We start from the raw sequence: 6,000 nt of genomic DNA on the forward strand, positions 1-6,000 counted from the left end.
TCAAGACCATTCCAGATTAGAGTCCTCTTTGTAGTACCAGAGGGCAGTCCTCTTCACTTTCCTGGGAGTCAATCAATGGATCAAGTGCCTCAAGCATTGAATACAGAAGCTGAGGTACAACTGGTGGTGTAGCTGCAGGTCTCTGAATATTCTTGCCTACTGTGTTTGAAGCATTTGGTGATGGCTCCTCTTTTTATTGAAAGTCAGGATCCTTACTGTGACTTAATCTTGTCTTTGTATTTTTTTATTTACCTGCCTTTTGTCCAAGGGCTATCACAGAATCGTTCAGGTTGGAAAAGACCCTTGGGATCATCGTCGAACCATCAGCCCTACTCTACAAAGTTCTCCCCTACACCGTATCCCCCAGCATCTCATCTAAATAACCCTTAAACACATTCAGGGATGGTGACTCTACCACCTCCCTGGGCAGCCTATTCCACTGTCTGACCACTCTTTCTGTGAAAAATTTTTTCCTAATGTCCAGTCTGAACCTCCCCTCTTGCAGCTTAAAGCCATTCCCTCTTGTTCTATCACTAATTACCTGTGAGAAGAGACCAGCACCAACTTCTCTACAATGTCCTTTCAGGTAGGTGTAGAGAGTGATGAGGTCTCCCCTCAGCCTTCTCTTCCTCAAACTGAACAGTCCCAGCTCCCTCAATCTGTCCTCATAGGATTTGTTCTCCAGGCCCTTCACCAGGTTCATTGCCCTCCTCTGCACTCGCTCCAGCACCTCGATACCTCTCTCATATTGAGGTGCCCCAAACTGGACACAATACTCCAGGTGTGGCCTCACCAGTGCAGAGTACAGGGGGACTATCACCTCCCTACTTCTGCTGGTCACACTATTTCTAATACAAGCCAGGATGCCGTTGGCTTTCTTGGTCACCTGGGCACACTGCCGGCTCATGTTCAGTTGCTTGTCAATTAGAACTCCCAGGTCCTTCTCTTCCACACAGCTCTCCAGCCACACCTCCCCAGGCCTGTAGCAATGCATGGAGTTGTTGTGGCCCAAGTGCAGGACCTGGCACTTGGCCTTGTTGAAGGCCATCCCGTTAACGTTGGCCCACTGATCCAATCTGTCCAAGTCTCTCTGTAGTGCCTCCCTATCTTCATGGAGATCGATATTGTCTCCTGTCAAAAAAAATGCTTTTTCTACTAGCTATCAATCTGGTCAGGAGAGGAAAGAGTCAGTTTCTAGGGTACAAACCTGATGTTTTACAACCTTTGAGGGCTAGGTTACTTTGAGGATTCACCATAAGTTTTTTCTGAAGATGGTATCAGAGTTTTGCTTGAAGCCATTGTCTGTCCTCATCCTTAAGACTATTCACAGAACTGAGGCTAGGTGAATGCTGTATTGGCTTCACCTTTTTCTGTTCGTAGAAGCTCATTCAGGTTGTCTTCTTATCTGCGTCTACAAGCAATTGGCAGTTTTATTGCAGAGGTCCTCTCAGTAGACTGTGACGAGGTGACACAGGAAGAGGTAGAACCATGGGTTGACAATGGGGAGATGCTGCTGGAGATGTGCCATTGTAAAGGAGTGGATGGAGATGGTTGAAAACAGAAATTAACTAGCTAATGCCACTGCATCCATAGGTAATACATCTCAGAGGGAATTAGTTCTAGGTAACTAATAAAAGTTTTTAAGACACATTTTCGTCACTGAAATGACCATAGCAGATATTGTTGATGAAGATGCAATGTAAATTACAAAGTTAATGCACATGCAAAATATAAAATAATAGAAAATTTAGGGTGGACATTCGTATTTATCCTTCTCTCCAGCTGTGCTCTGGCCCAGTAAAAGGACTTTATTTGGAAAGCACATCTGACACAAAAATTTCCACACAGAAGTGTATGGAAGAAAGGAAAAATTAACCCAGATTCTAAAATAAAACAAATGTTGAAAATTGAACTGCCTGCATCTTTATAGCAGTGGGGGTTTGGGAGGACATGTATGCTAATTTCTTCTTTCAATACTATAAGCTTCCATTTTTATTCTATGTGGGCATCGTAATGAATATGTGCTTCATTCTTGCAAGTGTAAAAGACAGTATAGTTTTTAATGTAATTAATATTTGTCTCTGGCAAGAGATAGTTTAAACCAGAGGTTTTATGTATTTGAAGTCTTAAAATACTAAAAAAGGAGGCTAGAAGTGGGTGAGGAAACTTTCCCGGCAAAATTCAGTCATCCTTCAAGTGTTTTTCTTAGTGGATTACACCGTAGGTTCATTTGAGCGTCTAGAATGAGAGACTTGCACAGACATTTTTTATCCAGAGTTTTTACTAAGTTAAAGTGCTTAACTAACTACTACTGTACTTAAAATTGTATTTTAGGCCAGATAGAGGCAAAGTAAAAAGTTTGGGAAGTGTTGATGCAAATTTGGTTTTGCCTCATAGACATTTAAACATATTCCACACTTGCAAGGGGTGGCTTTAAAAGATAGCATAGCACATCAGTTCTTATCTGATATTTCTTTAAATGCTACACTTGCCACCAAATGGAGGTTCATAACTTGTGTTACGGCATCCACAAACAAGCCAGCATGCTTCATAATCACGCTAAATCCTGGAACCTGTTGCATGCACTTGGCTGTTGAATGCAAATAAGGATTTCTTCAGTAGTTCCCTGGCACCGCGAATTTTGATTAGTGTCATCAAAATAGGCAAGGAGAGAAGAAAATGACTGGGTCAGATTCTACATGAAAAGAAAGCTAATAAAATTCAGCATATGAGTACTGGTCTCCAGCTTAGTAATGTCTGATTCTATTGTATCTAATTTAGTGTCTAGACATCAAGTTTTCTTCTTATGGGAGGAGGAATCTAGAGCTGTAGAGATCTCTCACTAAAATGATGAAATTAGCGCTTTCCTGGGGACGAAATCAGAACTTTGAGTAAATATGTGGAATTCTCTGCAGAAAAGATTATGCAATATGAATATTTTTATGTGCAAGAAAAATTATTCTTTTTATTCTGTTTAGTGCACTCTGACTGCTTTCAATTACTGTTTCATGGATGCAGCCAGCTTGTTGGTTCCTGGAGTTGCCATGAGTCATGAATAAACCACATAAACAGTTTAAAAGAAACCCAATCCTACCCCTGCAATGTGGCAACAGTAATGGCAGGTACTTTAGACTTGTCAGTAGGGGTTTTTTCATTAACATTATGTTGTAAAAATTAGGTTAGTTGCTGGTGAGTGGCTTGCTTTGTTCTCTGGAGGTGGAGCATGCTTATACAGTTGTATGCTATTTTAAGCATTGCTGCAAGCGTGATTTCCATGAATCCATATAATTGCTACAGGTTCTTGGAGGAGGGACAGATATTCTGGTGACATGTGATTGCAGAGCATCAGAGCATGTAAAGAAGTGGGGAAAACGTCCAGGGAAAAGGGGAGGGGAATAAGTTGTGGATTCTGGAGAACTTACATCCAGATTGTCCTAAGTGGAAGCAAAGATGATTAAAAGAGAAAAATACTCTTAAGAATCAGTTCAGAGCTTTAGGGCTTAATTTGTTCTGAAGATTTTAGCTACCAAACTGTGCTGAAGTTTCTTAACACAGGTTAAAGTTTATACAGACTAAATGTCCTCAATGGTTGCCATCATTTTGTCTATTTGCTCTGCAATACTAGGGTCTGGTATCTGTGGAGCACATGGTATAAAAAGAACTATGTACATAACACAGGAAAATCTTCATATTTGTTCAGATACGTTGCTTCCTACCTGTACAGTACTTGTTGCTTCCAAGACTTGCTTGGGAATGGAAGTAGTAATTACCAGCTGGCATACACCCATCTGGGCGCTCCTGGAGAGTGCAGTTTTCTGCCTGTGCCATGACATTGTTGGCATGCTATAGGATTTCCTTTTGGTTTTTTCTGGGATACAGTTTTCCACAACTTCTCGCTTTTTGTTCTAGATCTGCATTCTTGTTCAAAGCAGCCTAGCTCTGGATGGAGGAATTAACTTATTTATGTATCTTGCCAAGTCCTAAAAGTCAACTTAGCAGAGTAACCAAAGGTGATTGATATTTTTTTCTCCTTGCTGTATTTTTCTTGAGCATCCTATACGAGACAGGGAATTTGTAAACTGGAAGGAGAAAATTACATGACTTTATATAATTTTTTGTATATAGCCTTATTCCACATTGGCAAATACCGTTTTTTCAGTTGTTCTTTCCATTATAATTTTGAGTGTGTTATTTCTTAACAGGATACATCTTTGTTTATTTTCTCTAATTACATTTTTGGATGTGAAACTTGACTAGATATGCCAAAATGACAATCCAGTGAACCAATGCTAAGGGGAAAAGGGCATGAGTCAGCATTTTGCAATGTAGGCTCCATTTTGATCAAGTTTTGCTTTGTCTTTTGGAAGATTCTTGGATAACAAAACCTTAGGGTACAAACCCAGATGAACCAAGGAGGGAGAGTTCAAAGCAGGCCGCTGTGTCAAACAACATCCCTGAGCTCTGCATAACTGTAGCTGTCATTACCCTGCGTAACTGCTGCCATTTTTCTATATGGGGGATTTATCTATTCGACAGGTGTGCTGTTTTTTTTTTTTCCTTTAGTTCTGACTAATTTCTTTCAAATAGGAGTGTCATTCTGAAAACAAAATAAGATCTAAGTATGTATTAATTTTGTCTTGGAAGCTGCTCTGATGGTTATCCAAGAGCAGTATTTCTGACCACAGTACGATGCATTACAAAAGAAACAGGATGTAAGCATGCCAGAGTTTTACAAAGCACCCTTCTTCTTTTAAAAATTGGAGTGTATTAACATGTTGAAATATATCCAGTGTCAATTAGACTACAAAGGAATAACCATCTCTTTGCAGACTAATTGGACTTCCTACTCTTGCCTGTTTGGAGTCAGCAGTTACTGTGTACTGATTCCTTGGCAAAACTAGGAGCTATGCAGAGAAAGGATCAGACAGAGCTTTGACTTTCCTACCTTCCTAATGGATCTGAACTCTAAAGGGAGAGCTGTGCATTTTTTTTATATTTAACTTTGATTACTTTATGAACAATCTCTAACATGGGACTGGCACCAAAGGGGAGGAAAAAAAAAAAAATCTAGCCTTTACTTTGATTCAGTAATGGATTTCTGTTATAACATTTAGAGGTTTTATTTTATTTCACTAGTAAATTCTTGAGAGTCTCATTCAACTAGTGGTCCTTTGTCTATTAAGCATATTTTCTATAGCACAAACTCAATAAAACTAATAAACTTTAAGAAGAGTTGCTGTTGAGGGGAATCAAAATCATAAAAGGTTCAACAATCAAGTACTTCTTACTTCACCTGATACAATCTATTAATCATAAATTTTATTAATGATAAAGTTCTAATATATTTTACTGTCTTCCCAAAGGAACTTGCCATTGGTGTACAAAAGATTAATCCATCTCCAGAAAAGAGGGATCACCACTGTGATTGTTCCTCAATCATCCATAAGGAACGTACACATTTGGAGGGATTCTGACTTCCCCAACTGATCTCTCTACTTTTCTGTGAAGATAGATAGCAGTAGAAGTAAAAGCTATTCACAATTTTTTAAAGACAATCCTGCAATGCACAGTGAGAATGTGCTATTGCAAACAGTATTTTCAGCACAAATTCTGTTCTTCAGAGCTATGTTTCCTTAGGATCCCTCCTGGCAGGCTTGCTGCAGATGCTGGTGCAGGCATGAGAGAGGCAGTGGTTGGGGCAGAGACTGTTATATACCGCTCAGACTGTTCCCTCTCTGTCTAACCAGACTTCTGACTTGGAGCAGTGACTGCACCCATTTTACTTGTCTGGTTGGAGCTGGTATCCAGCGTTTTGACAGATTATTCCAGTGCACAATCTAATCTGCCTTCTCGTTTTAATCCCCTCTTCCAGTGTTGCTCTGCTTTTTTTCCTGTAGTCCTGCCAAATTTGAAGAAACATTTATGTTCTAATACGTATTTTGTATAAATGCAGGACCTTTGATCCTGAAGTGTGCTAATGCAATAATTTAGATATAAATG

Source organism: Strix uralensis, chromosome 3 (assembly GCF_047716275.1).
Source record: "Strix uralensis isolate ZFMK-TIS-50842 chromosome 3, bStrUra1, whole genome shotgun sequence".
Taxonomy (NCBI): Eukaryota; Metazoa; Chordata; class Aves; order Strigiformes; family Strigidae; genus Strix; species Strix uralensis.